Source organism: Ursus arctos, unplaced genomic scaffold (assembly GCF_023065955.2).
Source record: "Ursus arctos isolate Adak ecotype North America unplaced genomic scaffold, UrsArc2.0 scaffold_22, whole genome shotgun sequence".
Lineage (NCBI taxonomy): Eukaryota > Metazoa > Chordata > Mammalia > Carnivora > Ursidae > Ursus > Ursus arctos.
In genome coordinates this window covers 34,858,073-34,874,952 of record NW_026622897.1, presented here as the reverse complement: position 1 = coordinate 34,874,952, position 16,880 = coordinate 34,858,073, and the positions used below count along the sequence as shown (strand labels likewise).

General features: G+C 41.1%; 1 pseudogene; it reads right to left on the bottom strand.

Moving 5' to 3' along the window:
* Positions 1-15,197: 15,197 nt before the first annotated feature.
* Positions 15,198-16,412, bottom strand: LOC113260161 (N-lysine methyltransferase SMYD2-like; annotated as a pseudogene).
* Positions 16,413-16,880: the final 468 nt, after the last annotated feature.

Below are 16,880 nucleotides of genomic sequence, written 5' to 3'. Positions count from 1 at the left end.
TGGAATCAGAGCCATGTCTGGAGGAATTCAAAGCCCAAGTGAGATCTGTCCACTGTGCCCTCTTAGGTGAAAACTATAATTCAGATCAACCCTCGGTCCCAGCCTCTTCCCTCTCCTCAGACATTGTTAAAGTTTGCCTCACACACACACCCGAGCTTTGCCAATTACAGAGCTGACAGTGAGTCAATCAAAATGCATTTATTCTGCACCTGTGACCAGACATGGGGGGGGGCACTAGATGACTGCGTATATATCTGTATATGTCTGAAAAGATGAACATAAAACCGGTCCGTGCAGATGGTGCTCTGCTGACTCGTCTTGCAGCGTTCTGTCTCTCTGACCCACGCTGTTCTTATTTACGATTCCACATTGCTTTCTGTGTTATAGCGGCTTCCAAACTGCCATCGCAGCCAACTTCCCGTCACTTCGTCTTCCCCAGCACGACATCTGCTCATTCTTGAATTCAGCAAATACTAATCGAGCCCCTACGATGTCCTGGATGCTGCTATTCCACACCCTTGGGACACATCCGAGAACAGGCAAGCCTCCCTGCTTGCTCCTAGCTCCGGGAAACAGAAACAAACGGCCATACTGAATATATCATGTGTAGCAAAATATATAATGTGTAGAAATGACGGACAAAGAAAAGGCATCACAAGGTAAAGGAGATGAGGAGTAAGAGAGGAGAATGCCAAGGTGAATCTCTTTGAGGAGATTTGAATGAAGATAAAGGAGATGACAGACGTTTGCGGGAAGAGTATTCCAGACAGGAAAGAACACATGCAAAGAGTATGAGGTGAAAGCAGGCCTGGCTTGTTGGAGGAACAGCCCGAGGAAGCCAGCACGGCAGGAGCCAAGTGAGAATTAGGGGGCACCAGATGGCAAAGGGCCTGTAGGCCGTTGTAAGGGCTTTTGTTTTTACACTGAGTAAAACGGAAAATCATTGCAGGATTCCGAGCAGAGAAGTGATAATGACCAGACTCACATTTTGAAAGTATCATCGTAGCTTCCAAATAAAGGGTGGACTGTGGAGATAAAAGCAGGGACGTCGGTCAGGGGCCTGTTGTAATCGTCCAATAAGACGTATCTGATGGCTTGGACCAAAGGGAATAGGGGTGGTGATGTGGAAAAGCGGTTAGATTCTGGATATATTTTGAAAGTAACAGAAACCTCATCTACTGACCCAGCTCTGCCGGTTCTTGAGCCAAAGGACAGGCTTATCCCTCAATGCAGGGGGTGGAGGTGCTTGAAATAATACTAACATATTAAGCACTTACTACCTGCCAGTCACACTAATAGCACATCTTAAAGCCCAGAAACATTTAACGACTTGAATTAATAAGCAGAAGACCTGGTGTTTGAACCCAGAACATCCCCCATATAACCACTCCTCACTGCTGGTTAAGGCACACATCGTAGGCTTGAGATCTGGTGACTCGGGTAAAAACAGCCGGGGCCAATGCACCCATGGGGAATCAGGGGAACCCCTGAAGTACCGCAGTCCCTCACTCACCACAGAGGCAGAAGACCATAAATAAAGCAGTAACAACTAATCAACTAGATTCTGAAATGAATGAATCTCTGGGCACGAGGTGACTCCACACTGGGATGACAGCTAACCAGAAATAACGGCGATTTTACACACTTTCCTGTGTTCTTAAATAGGGGATGGCACATGATTGAACACTTTCTTAATGACTGGAGACAACGTTATGAACATTCATGAGAGCCCTGGACTCCAGGAAGCAGAGCTCCTTACGCCATTTGGCTTTGGGGGAGGTTTTGGTATGATTCTTTTTCAAAAGCGTATATTGAAGCTTGAAATGAGGAAAAGAGATTAAGTCGCTGGCAGAACACAAGGAGCATTTCTGCAGCTTAGCCTCAGGAGAGATAAAGGGAATTGATTCGGAGTACAGCCGGGCGTTTGGGACTGCATTTCTGCCTCTGAACAGGAGGGCACGGAGATGATAGGAAGGCGCTGCTGGGGGCTGGGGGGAGCTGCTACCTTATGACTGGCATTTTCCTGGGAGGACAAAGCCGTATGTGAGACTAGAAAAACTCAAGTGAGGACCCTCCCCTGCTCCAGGCTAGGGATGTGCTTACAGGTCCCCAAGCTTTCCTTTCATAAACACCTGAGGTTCACCATTCATGCACCATGCGTGCAGTGCTTACAGCTGCCAGGAGAAACAGCACAAGCAGGTGATACAATATGGAGCATCTTGCTGGAGAGAGGAAAGCAAGGGTCGCACATCGATGGGAAAAACACCGGAGTAAAGTCCACACAGATAGTGGCATTACTTTGTTGAAATTTGAACTACAGGGGTTTAACTCCCTCTTAATATATAGCTGTTAAGACTTCTAACTAACTAACATCTTGGATTGGAGTCATATTTTTTAAATGGGTTTTTAAGAAACCGAATCATGGTACATTTCACAGCTGTAAATCCAGGCAGAATTCAAGACCCAGCCCTACCCCTGCCCCCAATGCATACAAACTTCCTCCCATTTATTCAAACAAACACTATTCCAGGTGCTGCTGTGAAGGATTATGTAGATAAAATAAAGGTCCCAAATCTTAACACAGGGAAAATTATCTTCAGTGGGCCTGACCTAGCAGGTGAGCCCCTAAAAGAGGGGGCGCCTGGGAGGCTCAGTCAGTTAAGGGTCTGCCTTCAGCCAGGTCATGATCTCGGGGTCTTGGGATCGAGCCCTGCATCAGGTTCCCTGCTCAGAGTCTGCTTCTCCCTCTCCTGCCTCTCCCCCTGCCTTCTGCTAACTCTGTCTCTTGCTCTTTCTCTCTCTCGCTCACTCTCTCTTTCAAATAAATAAAAAATATATTTTAAAAAAGAGAGAGACCGGTCTCCTCCTGGTGAAAGAGATTCAAAGTGTAGGGGTGGATGGAGGAATATCAGAATTTTCTATTTGAGGATTTCTTAAGGCAAGGTCTGTCTTGCTCCTAAAGTATGTTTTGCTACTAAGTGGCAATCGTAACAACTACGTTTCACTATGAAGTTGAGTCAAAACCAACTAGCAAAGAAAACAATTCTTTTTTTTTTTTTAAGGTTTTATTTATTTATTCTACAGAGATAGAGACAGCAAGCGAGAGAGGGAACACAAGCGGGGGGGGGGGAGTGGGAGAGGAAGAAGCAGGCTCATAGCAGAGGAGCCTGATGTGGGGCTCGATCCCATAACGCCGGGATCACGCCCTGAGCCGAAGGCAGACGCTTAACCGCTGTGCCACCCAGGCGCCCCAAGAAAACAATTCTAAAAATGATCTTAGTAAATATGTTATAATTTACTTAATATGAAACCATCTGTGAATAAATTCATTTACCTCCCAATAGTTTATCTATAACTGATCCCTCTTATCTAAACTATTGACCCGTTTTTTTGCTTTCTAATGAAGTCCATACTGTTTAAACTTTAAAAAAATAAGTTTTAAGTCTGGGGTGTCTGGGTGGCCCATCAGTTAAGTGTCTGACTCTTGATTTCGGCTCAGGATGGTGGGATTGAGTCCCCTGTCAGGCTTCGCACTCAGTGGGGAATCGAATAGAGATTCTCTTTCTCCCTCTGCCCCTCCTCCACAATGCATATGTGTGTGTGTGTGTGAGCTCGCTTTCTCTCTCTCTCTCTAAAATAAATAATATCTTTAAAAAATAGATTAAAAAATAAGTATTAAATTATATTGAGTAAGGAAAGGGTTAAGGTAGAGAGGCAGGGAGAGGTAGGGGGCCCCTGGCTGGGCTCTGAGACTGTTCCTAGAAGGCAGAAGCTAAGCCAGAATGAACAAGAGATAAAGAAACACACCACCTGGCCTCCGATGGGAGTATTTTTCTTTGGCAGCTACAACATATCATAGAAAATGGCCAAACCTCAAAGAATTAAGTCATTAAGGGTGTTATCAATAGTCTGTGCTCAAACCAAGATGGCACTAGAAACTCAAGGCCATAAGCTTCCCAGTCAGTTCTCAACGAAAGACCAGCCTATCAGCCCTCAGTGGTAGCCCTGTCCGGACCCTCTCACTCCTGAGAGTGGTTCTGTATCCTTGCTTCATAAAACTCTATTGCTTTACTCACTCTCCTTTGTCCGAGAGATACATTCTTCGACTCCGTGAGACAAGAACCTCCCTCTCCCGCATCAATATTATCAACAATCTTTATATTTCTACATACAATCCATTCATGCATTTTACCCAGAAATAAAATACTTTTAAAAGGCTCTTCAGAACTCAAAGGAAAAAGGCTATACAAAAATATAACATCATGGTTCATAAAGGTAAAAGGAATTATAATGCCTAATTAGAGAATTTTCATCAGAATCAAGGAATTTTTTTAAATCATAGACATTTCAAATATAAAATTTTGGCTTTTTGAACAAACAGCAAGAACAATGTAGATATACTGAAAATATTATTTAATATACTCCAACTTTTTAATTTTTTTCTGATAGGGATTTTTAAATGGTACGAGGAAAAAAAATCCTAATTTTTAATAAAAAATATAAATGCATTTGCTGAATGCAATCTATATGTCTCCCCTTCCAGTCCATTGTTAAAGGCAGGGACAAAAATAAAACTATTCAGCTGAGGCCTTCCAGCTGTGGGGAGTGCCTGTTTCCTGTTGCTAAGAGATAGAAACTTCAAAGGTAGAGTCCGGATCCTAGGATCATGACTCAGCAAGATTTCTGGCGTTTGTTACAAACTAATGAGGCTCCTCAGAATCTTATCCACTGGCAAACTGATTGGATGTTAGAGGACTTTACTTGCCAGGGAAAATCCAAACCTGGCCAAGAAGGTCCTGTGTTTGTTCAACTTCTAAAGTGATTCCCAGTCTCCTCTTAAACTTCCGAGCAAAGTGTTCTGCTAAAGCAGTGATGCCCTGTGTAATTAGGCAGGACACTTCCCTGCAAATAACAGAACATTGCTTAAGCAATGAAAGGGGTTTTGTTTTGTTTCGTTTTGTGTTTAGGTCACTCAGCTGAAAAATCTAGAGGTAATACTGCTAGAGGCACAGCTAGATGGAGTGCACAAATACTGTCCCTCAGACTTTTCTCCACATAGCAGGCATGTGGTCCCCGAGGACCCCAGGCCTCACAAACTCCAAGCCTAACAGCTCCAGCTGTTTAAGAAGATCCTCTCTAAAATCTCTGAAAAGGAGTTCTGAGGAGTCTGGCAGCCCTGGTTATTAGGGTCACATGCCCAACTCTGTAGCTGGAAGAAAAAGGGTGGGAGGAGCTATGGCAGGCTAAGATGTGCAATCACACCCAAAATATGTGGGATTTGTTTCCTTTCGAGAGCTCAGGTTCTGCGATGATCAGGTCACCAGCTAGATCCCAAGACCTGCCTTACTGCCCACCTGCTTATACTCACTAACCTTTGTCTTACCTTTCCCCCTTCTCTCCTTCTGCTCTTCTTTCTGGCTTTCCCCTTAACTCAAAGGAAACCGGGATCTCCCCACCCAGGTGATGGTGACTGCTCTGATAAAATCTCCCAGGAGCCCAGACCCCCCAGACCCTTTGAGCTAAACCTGACTCACTCCTGCACAGATGGACCATGGAGTGACCTCTGGAATGACCTACAATTACCTTTACCTCATTATAATACTAAAATCTCCACCCAGGGAGGAGGCTCTGCCTCATTTACGTCACAAACATGCCTGTATGTACAGGCATGTTTCCTTAAGACGCATGCGCGACCTCATGCCCACCTCTACACAGGATGACAAGGCTGCCCGTCTAAATATTTATCCTAACCCTAAACAAAAGGAACCCGTTTCTCTCTCTCTCTCTCTCTTTCTCTCTCAGAGTCACAGCTTTGGAAGCCATTCCCCCTGATCTCCTTATTTGCTTCAAATAAAAGTTTTCTTTGTGAGACAACCCAGCCTGGTGTAGTTTCTGACTCACCAAGGAGTGAACTCACTTTGCTTCAAATACAAGAAGGAGACCCTTTATATGCTGGGTGACAAAACGGAGAGAGGTCTCAATACCTCCAGAGAGGAATCCTCTCATCTGTCCCACTCTCAGGAGCAGCCATGGATGCAGCAAACCAGGGACATACCACTGACAGCCGGAACCTGAAAAAACCGGTCTGACGGTGGACGAAATCAGCCCACTAACGAAGCAGGGAGATCCTTGATATACCTGTCCAGCGGATGTAGTGTAGTCATCAAAGGGCAACTTCACTGCACCTTCAGTTCTATCAAATAGGATTTTTTTTATTGTAGTTAAAGTTGAATAAGGACAAATTCCAGTGTCATGTGTACGTATATAAAGAACTGGATTTACCGGAAAAAACATACCAGTTAAGGACTAGAACTAAGAGCCTCTTAGTCTGCATTCTCTCACCATCACAAAGAGAGGTCCATACACGGGGGACATACCACAGGTCCCTGTCCCTCAGGGGAGGGATCCTGACTCTCTGCAGTCTTAAGAGGCAATCATAGTAAGTTTAGGATACGGAGTCTAAACAGAAAGGATGTCAGCACCCAGCAGCCTGAGTATAAATGCCAACACAGCTGAGGGTTGTCAGACAATGCCAGCTGCCATCACCCGATGGCTGGTGGGGAGTGGGTTGCTGGGGCTGCTGGAAGGGAGTACCTGTTACTGTGGGTTCAGGCACAGCCGTTCCTTCTGGGGGACGGGAACCTCTATCTCTAAGTCCCTGAACAACTTTCCATTTCCCTTCCAGTATTTACTTTGTCATTTAGCTTTCAATTGCAGGGTCAAGAAGTGCCGTATTCAAACCTGACTTGGTGAAATAAATATCACCCAAAGATGCTGGACATGGGGCAGAATAGAGAAGCCAGAGAGGCTGTCTCCCTTTAGAGAGCATGTAAGTGCTTGCTGTTGCTCTTGGTGTTGGGTGTGGGATCATTTGTTGTGGGACTGGGACATTTCCAGGACTGGCAGAGTGAAATGAAGGCAGGCAGTGGGGGCCGAGGTATGCTGGGCAGTCAAGGCATGACATGGTGTGGCCCGTGGCAGCTATTGTCTGACGGCTGTCCCACAGGACTCTGGGGTTTTACCTCCATCCTCCTCCCCCTGCCAAGAGGCTCAAGAGGCCTCACTGTTCCTTTTTCTCCTTCCTGTAGATTCAGTGATTGAGTTATTCAGAGGCTGACATGCAGCTGAAGCAGCTCCAGTTAGAATCATTGTAAACTGGAATTAATTGAAAATGTATTTGGTTACATCCCTGCTCAGAACTTTAGAGTGACTTCCAGCTAGATTAAATGCAAACTCCTGACCATGGCTGGTAAGAGCAGCAGGATGTGACCCTTACTTCCGTTTCCTCGTCTATCCCTCAGTGTGTGCTGTCCTTCAGCCCCTCAGCACACGCCAGCCCTACCAGGTTTCTCTTATAATACATCAAACTTCAGTTTTCTTCTTTGGGGCTTGGTTTTTTGATATTTATTGATTTTTTCCCTTGGTAACTTTTTTAAACTTTCAAACTTACAGAAAAGTTATAAGAATAATAAAATGAATCCCTGTATACCAATTAGCTAAATGCATCGATTGCCACATTTTGCCCCATTTGTTTTTCAATCTCTCTCTACACTTTATATGTATGTGCCTTTTACTTAAACCATTTGAGCGAGACATTATGCATCTTTACTCCTGAATACTTGCATGTTTCTGTCCTAAGAATAAGGACATTCTCTTTCAGAACGCAATTAATCAAAATCAAGACATTTAACATTAATACCACACTATTATGTATTCCACTTTCCATATTCAAATTTTATCAGTTGTCTCAGTGATAGTCTTTACCGCAACTTGTTTTCCACTCCATTATCTCAATGTGTCATTGTTCTATCTCTTTATTATCCTTTTATCTGGGGAGGTTCTCAGACTTTCTTATTTTTCTTACTCAGGTATACATCACAAATATAGGCAGTATCTTTAATTGCTATCAAATATAGTCATGAATATTTCTGACATCACGTGACTTCAGACTCCCAGAACATAAATACGTCTTTCTGAAGGCTGTTCTTCCCAGGAATTGTTATGCAACCTGAAAGACCGTGATCATAATAGCAAGGTCTCGGGTCCCCTCTCCCTGGAATAGCCTCCAGGAAGCATATCATTTGCACTCTTGTCAATGCCTGGCTTATGCTTTCTTAAGTCTGGACTGCAATTATACTTCATTCCGAGGACCCCTGGCTGCAGCTGGCTCTACTGCCAACAATTAGGTGCCTATGGAATCACATCAGAACTGCTGATCCCCCTCTCTCACACTAGCCTCCAACTGTTGCGGTTCTCCATTTGGCTGTGAGGTTAGAATCACCTGAGCTGCTTTGAAAACTGCTGGTGCCCCGTGCCTATTACATAAGACTTTCTGGAGAGGTTCAAGTAGAGTTACTGCTCTCTCCTCTCCTTATATGCATAGATATAGATTTTGATTAATTCTCTTTATCACAGCCCAAACCAGGCTCTATCTGAACATTACTGAAGACAGGAATAAGTAAAAGGACTTACAACATTAGCAGGTGTCTTCTGTCAATCATGGGGCTTTTTCAGGGTGCCTCCATGTGGAGCTTCTGGCCTGCCTCCTTGTGGTAGAGAAAAGGTCTCTCGTATGAAAGACATTAGAATAAGTTGGCCTTCTATATATTTCATAATTTTTCACCAATCATTTCTTTTTCCAAAAGGTTCACAGATTTTTTTACATTTATTCATCCAACTAATATTAACAATTAGTTAATAAAATCAACCAAATTTTGTTTGTTGGTTTCTATCTTTGAGGTCGCATTTAGAGAAGTCTACCATTCTCAGGTTATATAATTATTCATTTATTTTTTTCCAGTAATTTTGTTATTTCAATTTTTAATAGCTAAAACATTGATCTATCTGGAAATTGGATGATGCATGGAATGGGGTAAGAATCTAAATGTATTTCTTTTTAATGTTGGGTCAGTTGTTACCCAAAAAAAGTGTGTGTCACATTCATTTTTTCCTCACTGTTGTGGAATATTACTCTCATCATAAACAAAATTCTTATGCTACATAACTTGTCTGTTTCTGGACTTTCTCATCTCATCGATCTGTCTTTTTCTTCCCCTGCCAACATCAGGCAATTTTAATTTTAATTGTATAGTTGACTTTGCCAATTTCCTTCCTTTTTTTTTTTTTTAAGAAAAAAATGTTAGCTCTTCTTTAATACTTAATTATTGAAATTAACTTTAGAGCCACTTTGGAAAGCTGGAGTTTCAATGGCAATTGTATTCTATTTGTAGATTAAGTTGAGAATTTACTTCTTTACAATATCATGACTTTGCACCCCAGAACATCCACTTAATCAAGACTTCTTTTATGTTCCTTTCCTCATTTTGTAGTTTTAAGACTTGAGCCTTTTTGTCAGATTCATTTCTAAGTTTTTCTAATTTGATTTTTGAAAAAAAAAAAAGAAAGAAAAGAAAGAGTCAAGACCTTAGTTGCCCTGTCTTAATTTCTACATATGATCTTATGCTCTTCAGCTACAGATTCTCCTGAAGATGGTTTTTAAGGATTCTAAACCCTCAGGTGGGAAAAAAGACTATTGTCCACAAAATACTAAACACTTGGGTTAATGGAGTGGTGTTATGATTTTTTTCCATTAGTAGTTTCTGAATTATCTTTATCTTATCTTCATATTTTAAAATGTATTTAAAATGTGAATGAGGAAACTGGTAAAAACCAAAAACTCCCATTCTTTCCATTCATAATTTCAGTATGTTATGTGTAGCTGTGGGCATTTACATTCTCTAAGACATTTTTTTGTTAGTCATTCCAACTAGATTTAAAAGCCTTGCATTTTTCCCCCCAATACCTTTCACTTTTATCTTTCATGTCACCAAGGATTAGGAAATAGTAAGTGCCTAGCAAACCATTCCTCAGTGAGTTTATCAGATCAGTTAAATAAGGCGAAAGATTGGGGGGGAGGGAAGAACTACAAAATGTGATGTGGCATTTCAAAATTATTTATGTTGCCTTGTTTTATTTATTGTTAATTTCTTTCGAAGATTTTATTTATTTGAGAGATAGAGATAGCAAGAGAGAGCAGAGCAGGAGGGAGGGGGAGAAAGAGAAGAGGCTCCCCACTGATCCAGGGACCCTGGGATCAGGATTTCTTGTTTTTTTTAAATGCAGTTCTTGTGTGTATGTCCACATCCCCAGCTAGACTGTAAGCACCTGATGAATAGGAACTGTCTCTCATATTCCCTACTTTTATGTTCTAGTTACACAGTTTGGGCACATAAGAGCCAGTTTAGTGAATGTTACTAAATCCTAGCTTGACTAAAAATAAAACCTCATATGCTAAAGAACCAAATCAGCAACTAAAAATGTCAAATACAGAACAGATAATATGTTTACATTCCTAAGCATACATTTTTACAGCCCTTGTCCCATTTTATGGATAGCTGAAAAGGTTCCAGTCCTCTTCAGGAAGGGATTTTAACAAAGTAAGCATTGGGGTGGTTGAGGAGCAGGGGATGGGGGGCTGGCTGGTAGGGGCCCTCATGTTTATTACATTGTAGAGTGCCAGAAAATAAAATCAAGGGCACTTATAAAAATTAAAAAAAGAAAGAAAGAAACGTGTCGGCAATAAATTTAAGAAAAGTTAGATACAAATGTATGTAGATGGATCATTTCTTGGTTCTAGTTCTGAGGTTGGTAAAGTGAAGGTGACCACTGAGCAACCAACAATCAAATAATCAACATCTACCACTTACTGATGAAAAAATATTATAGATATTATAGATTCAATTTTCTGTGTAATTACTTTCCCCATTCACGTGAATAATCAAGTTAGCTAGATTTAACCTAGAACTATGTAAACTCAAAATGTCATTAAAAAGCAGAGTCATTGGGACGCCTGGGTGGCTCAGTCAAGTCAAGTGTCTGCCTTCGGCTCAGAACATGATCCCAGGACCCTGGGATCAAGCCCCCCCCCCCCCCCCCCCGCCGTGTCGGGCTCCTTGCTCAACAGGGAGCCTACTTCTCCCTCTCCCTCTGCCTGCTGCTCACCCTGCTGCCCTCTCTCTCTGACAAATAAACAAATAAAATTAAAAAAAAAAAAAAAAAGCAGAGTCATTATTCTGAATCACCACAAGATGGTGATGTTGCTCCATTTAAAATGTCTTACACAGACACACACACAGACACACACACACACACACGCACACACACACACTGAACTTTCTCCAGAGGGCTTAACCTGTGTTTTCTTTGTCAAAAAATTAAGATTTCAAGATCATCCGTGTTTCCAAATGAAAGAGTCATGTAGGATCAAAACCATCTATGTAATAAAAAATATAAAAGTGATTTCTACCTAAAAATGTGACTCAGTGGGGTGTGAATCATATCTTTGTCTCTCTGCTGGCTGTATGTTTGTTTTTTGTATGGAGCTTCAAGATGTGTGTGTGTGTTGGGGGGGGGGTTATCTCCCAGATGTCCGTTATCTTCCCTCTGTTCCTCTGTTGCTCTATATGTATGCCTCCCCTGTGCTGATTCTCTGTGTCACCATAATTGTCTCTCCCATTAACTTGTGTCTAATACATGACTGAAACCTCAGTGTCAAATAAATGTGTGTGTGCATTCGTCTTGTGAACAGGTTGGTATGACATCTTTTCTATTTCTATTCTTCATCTCTTCTGTTTTTTCATTAAAAAATATTAATACAGCAGTGGTATCTGGGTAGTCCATAACTATGATCAAAAAATATTTTTTTCTTTTCCCTTTTCTTTGGCTCTATTTTCTCCTGTTTCTTTCCATAATATTCATGAAATGTTTGTTTTTTTATAATTAGTTATTATTGAACTGAATTAGGAAATAGGAAACTATTTTACATGTTTTATGTGTTTCTGTGGAGGGGGGTGGGGGGGTGTTCGTGGACTTTTTTTGTGTTCCTCTGGAGACCCTGTACTTGATATAAGAAGGTCCCCCTATTCAATTGATTTATGTGGTTTATGGACATTGACTTAAATAAAAAAGAAAAAAAAATCTCATTTTCGTCCACTATATCAGTCAGAAATTACAGTCTGTAGAGTGAATTTAAATTGGTTTTCTCTAAAATGTTTCTACAAGAGGATTGGCCACCTACTGGTTGAATTTTTATATTTTAAGCTAGCATGGAGCTACACTGACTAATTCCACTATCACATTCATGAAATAATGAAATGTTTTCTCTTTAAAAAGTAACTATGTCCTTCTCACCACTACTTTTTGACATCATACTGTAAGTCTCACGAGCACAATAAAACAAGAAGGAAGTAAAGCATATGATTTGGGTAGGAAGAAATAAAACTGCCTTTTCTCACAAGTGACATGATTACTTATGCACAAAATCTGAAAAGAATTGACAAAAAAATTATTGGAACTAACTAATAAATGATTCTAGAAGGTTGCAGGATACAAGGTTAATATATAAAAACCAGTTTCTTTCCTATATACCAGCAAAGAATAACTGAAATTTGAAACTAGAAACACAACACCATTTACATTAGAACAAACCCCCAAAATTAAATATTTGGGTATAAGCCTAGGAAAACAGGTACAAAATCTATATGAGGAAAACTGTAAAACTCAGATGACAAAAATCAAAAAAAGGTCTAAATAAATGGAAGGATATTCAGTGTTCAAGGATAGGAAGATTCAATATCATCAAGATGTCAGTTCTCCCCAGACTGATCTATAGATGCAATGAAACCTCAATCCATATCCCAGCAAGTTATTTTGTAGATATTGAGAAACTGATTCTACAGTTTATATAAGAGGCATAAGAGTCAGAATTGCCAGGACAATAATGAAGTTGAAGAACAATAAGAGAATAAACACTACATGGCTTACTGTAAAGGTGAAGTTATCAAAACAGTGTGGTATTGGTGAAAGAATAGACAAATAGATTAATGAACTAAAATAGTGAACCTAGAAATAGACCTGCACAACTATAGTCAACTGATCTTAGACAAAGGAGCAAAGACAATTAAATACACACAGGACACTCTTCAACAAATGGTGCTGGATCTCCTAGACATACACATGCAAAAAATAAATCTAGACATGGGCCACACACCCTATACAAAAATTAACTCAAAATCTTTTATAGACCTAAATGTAAAATACAAAACTATAGAACTTCTAGAAGATAATGAATCTAGGTGGCCTTGGGTTTGGTGAAGGCTCTTTTAGATACAAGCCCAAAAGTATGATCCATGAAAGCAAGCACTGGTCATTTAGACTTCATTAAAATGAACAACTTCTGCCCTGCAAAAGACACCATTAAGAAACGAAAAGTCACAGAAAATGTTTACGAAACACAAATCTGATAAAAGACTTGCATACAAAATGTACCAAGAACTCTTAAAACCCAACAATAAGAAAACAAACGGCCCAACTAAAAAGTGAGCAAAATATCTAAACATACATCTCATCAAGTAAAATATATAGACGGCAAATAAGCATATGAAAAGATGCTCAGCATCAGATATCATTAGGGAATTGCAAATTAAAAAGATGAGACTACTACATACCTATTAGAATGGCTAAATCCAAAACACTGAGGGTGTAGAGCAACAGGGACTCTCATTCATGGCTGGTGGACTGCAAAATGGTATAGCCACTTTGGAAAACACTTTGACAGTTTCTTACAAAGCTAACCATAGTCTTACCAGATGATGCAGCAGTTTACCCCTAAATATTTGCCTAAATGAATTGAAATTTTATGTCCACACAAAAACATGCCTACAAAAGTTAATAGCAGCTTTATTCGTAATTGCCCCAAATTGGAAGGAATCAAGATGTCCTTTAATAGGAGAATGTATAAACTGTGGTACATCCATACAGTGGAATACTATTCAGTCATAAGAAGACATAAGCTATTCGGGCAATGGGTGGCTCACATGGTTAAGAGTTTGCCTTTGTCTCGGGTCATGATCTCCAGGTCCTGGGATTGAGCCCCATGTTGAGCTCCCAGCTTAGCAGGGAGTCTGCTTCTCCCTCTCCTTCTGCCTCTCCCCCTGCTTGTGCTCTCTCTGTTTCTTTCAGATGAATAAATAAAATCTTTTAAAAAAGAAGAAAAAGAAATAAGCTATCAAGACATGGAAAGACCTGGAGGAACATTAGATGCATATTGCTAAGTAAAAGCCAGTCTGTAAATGCCATAGTGTATGATTTCAACCTTATGACATTCTTGAAAAGGCTTAATGATAGAGAGTAAAAAGATCAGGGGTTGCCAAGTGTTCAGAAAGAGTAAGGAAAAGAGGGAGTGATTAAGGAATGAAATACCCGGGGCACCTGAGTGGCTTAGTAGGTTGAGTGTCAGACTCTTGATTTCGGCTCAGGTCATTGATCTCAGGGGCGTGAGATCAAGCCCCGTGGGTGAACCCTGCTTCTAGCCCCTAGCCAGGCTCTGTGCTCAGTGGGGAGTCTGCTTAAAATTCTCTACCTCTGCCCCTCCCCGCCTTTAAAATAAATAAATCTTTAAAAAAAAGAGAGAGCGAGAGAGATGGAACACCAGATTTTGGGGTCAGGAAACAATTCTGTATGACACCATAACGATGGATACATGGTGTTATGCATTTGTCAAAACATTCCAAACAGGGCAACACAAAGAGTGAACCCTAATAAACTGTGGACCTTAGTTAGTAATAATGTATCATTATTGGTTCACTGATTATAACAAATGTGCCACCCTAAAGGGAGATGTTAATAATTGGATAAACTTCAAGGAGGGGGTGGCAGTAAAGAAAAACGGTTTTTGAGAACTCTGTACATTCTGCATAATTTTTCTATAAACCTAAAACTGCTCTAAAAATAAGATCAATTAATTAAAAAAAATAAGTAACCATGTCATATTTTATACTTTTTTTTTACCATTATCTTTTTTATTCCCTTTAATCATTCAGGTTTGTTCTGAACATTAAAATAGGCATGAAAGGAAAAATAATCACATTTTTAAAACTCAGTCTGTCCAAAGTATATGATAATATAGGAAACCATGTCATACCTCTTAGGGAAAAAAAAGCATTCAAAAATTATTTTGGTATTAAGTTTAAAAGATTAAGACCAACTTCCAGGTAAGCCACGTGTAAAGTTTAAGGGCAAGTGTTTTCATTCCAGTGATTTCACAGAAATGAGAGAATGGTGTGTATGATTTGAAATATTCAAATTCTTGAAGGTTTCTGCACTAGCATTTAAATAAACACTAACAAGTTGGCATAGTTTCAGTGGCTTTCAACTTCCCGTTGGATCTCAGAAATGTAGGGATGATCTTTGTCTGAGCTCCTTCCATTATTACAATGGCCTTCAGGGCTTTCTCTCTGGCAGCTTTTGTTCCCAGGCCCCTGCAGAGCCTTCCCAGTTTCCCAGACCACAGGGAGGCCACGCTGAGGGGATACAGAGAATGCTGCTTGTGGTAGGGTTTAATGGTTTCTCTGCCCATATCGCAGGACTCCTTTTCAGTCTTGCATGTACAGACACTCATGACCTGGTACATCACGTGCAACATGTACACATTGCTGTCCTCAAACACAGAGCTCATCTTCTCCTGGCTGAGCTCACAGATCTTCAGAAGCTCACTAAGGGATTTGTAGGGCTTGGCCCTCCAGAACTCCTCGATGACACTGCATAAATATCTGACCATGTCATGGATAGTTTCTGCCTTTGGGGGAATCACTGAGCTTCTGGATTTCCACCTTGGCCTTATCCTTGTCTTTGATGGTACACTCCTGGCACCAACAGGTGAAGAAGAGAGACTCTCTTAACCAGCCATTCTTGTCTTCTTGGGTACAGGAGGTCAATGCAGCTGGCAAAAAAACACCTTTCCCGGGCTGATATCCTGTAGTTACTTCTGCTAGGGTCCCCTTGTAGGTCACAATGACACTGGGGCAACAACTATGATTCATTAGCGCAATCTCAGGAAATATTGCTGATTCCAAACGAGAAAGCTCTCCATCTTCCATTGTGAAGCCATCACAGTTACCCTGTGCAAAGAGGACCAACAAGCTATCACTGTCAGGGATTGGAGGTGCTTGGAGTAAAAGTGATGAAGGGCAGCAACATCACTCAGAATCAAGTCCTTCTTCTCATTGTCTGATTTATCCAGATGTGATGCAAACTCCTTCATGGCTAACAATTTCTCTGAAGGAGTTTCTCTGGGTGGATTTTCTGATTGTCCAGAATCCTTACAGTCTCGGAGAGATGCCAGTTTTTCCCCAAAACAACATTCCAGCCTCTGCCTGGGCCAATCTCCTGACACTCCACATTGCAGTAAAATGCCTACTTACATGTTCTGCATTTGGACAATCCTTTTTCCTGGTGAAGCAGTATTCTCAGTGGTTGCCCTTCTCCTTGACCATGAGCATATAAGAATACGTCTGACAGGAGAAGAGCAAGTCCCCCACATGGAAGCTTGCCCTCCCTGCTGCTTGCCTGGCCATCAGAAGTGCTCCAGGCTGCCATGGTCTGCAGCCTTCATGCTGGCAGCAGGGTAGGACTGGTGGGGCTGGCACTAAGGGGCACCTGGCACCTCCCTACTGGGAGCCACAGCTCCCCACCAGAGCTGTTATTGGAGAAGTGTTACCCAGAGCTGTGGGGGGACTGGGGGGAGGTGTAGAGGGCAAGCTATAATACTTTTTGATGGCTATTCAGAGTAGTTGTGTGAAATCAACTGGAGCACCATTATAACATTGTTAAGTTTCAAAGGAAACTGCATAAAGTGCCTAAGTCTAGATGGTCTAATCATCTAATAATATACTTACTATGTTTTAAGAGATTTTAACAAGACCCTTTCATTAACTATGGGGTCCAAGATCCCGTTGTGGGATGTGGAAAATGCTAGTGAACATGATCTTAATATTGAAAATATAGTTATGACCTCAAATTCCTTGATAAGGGCTATCCCAATT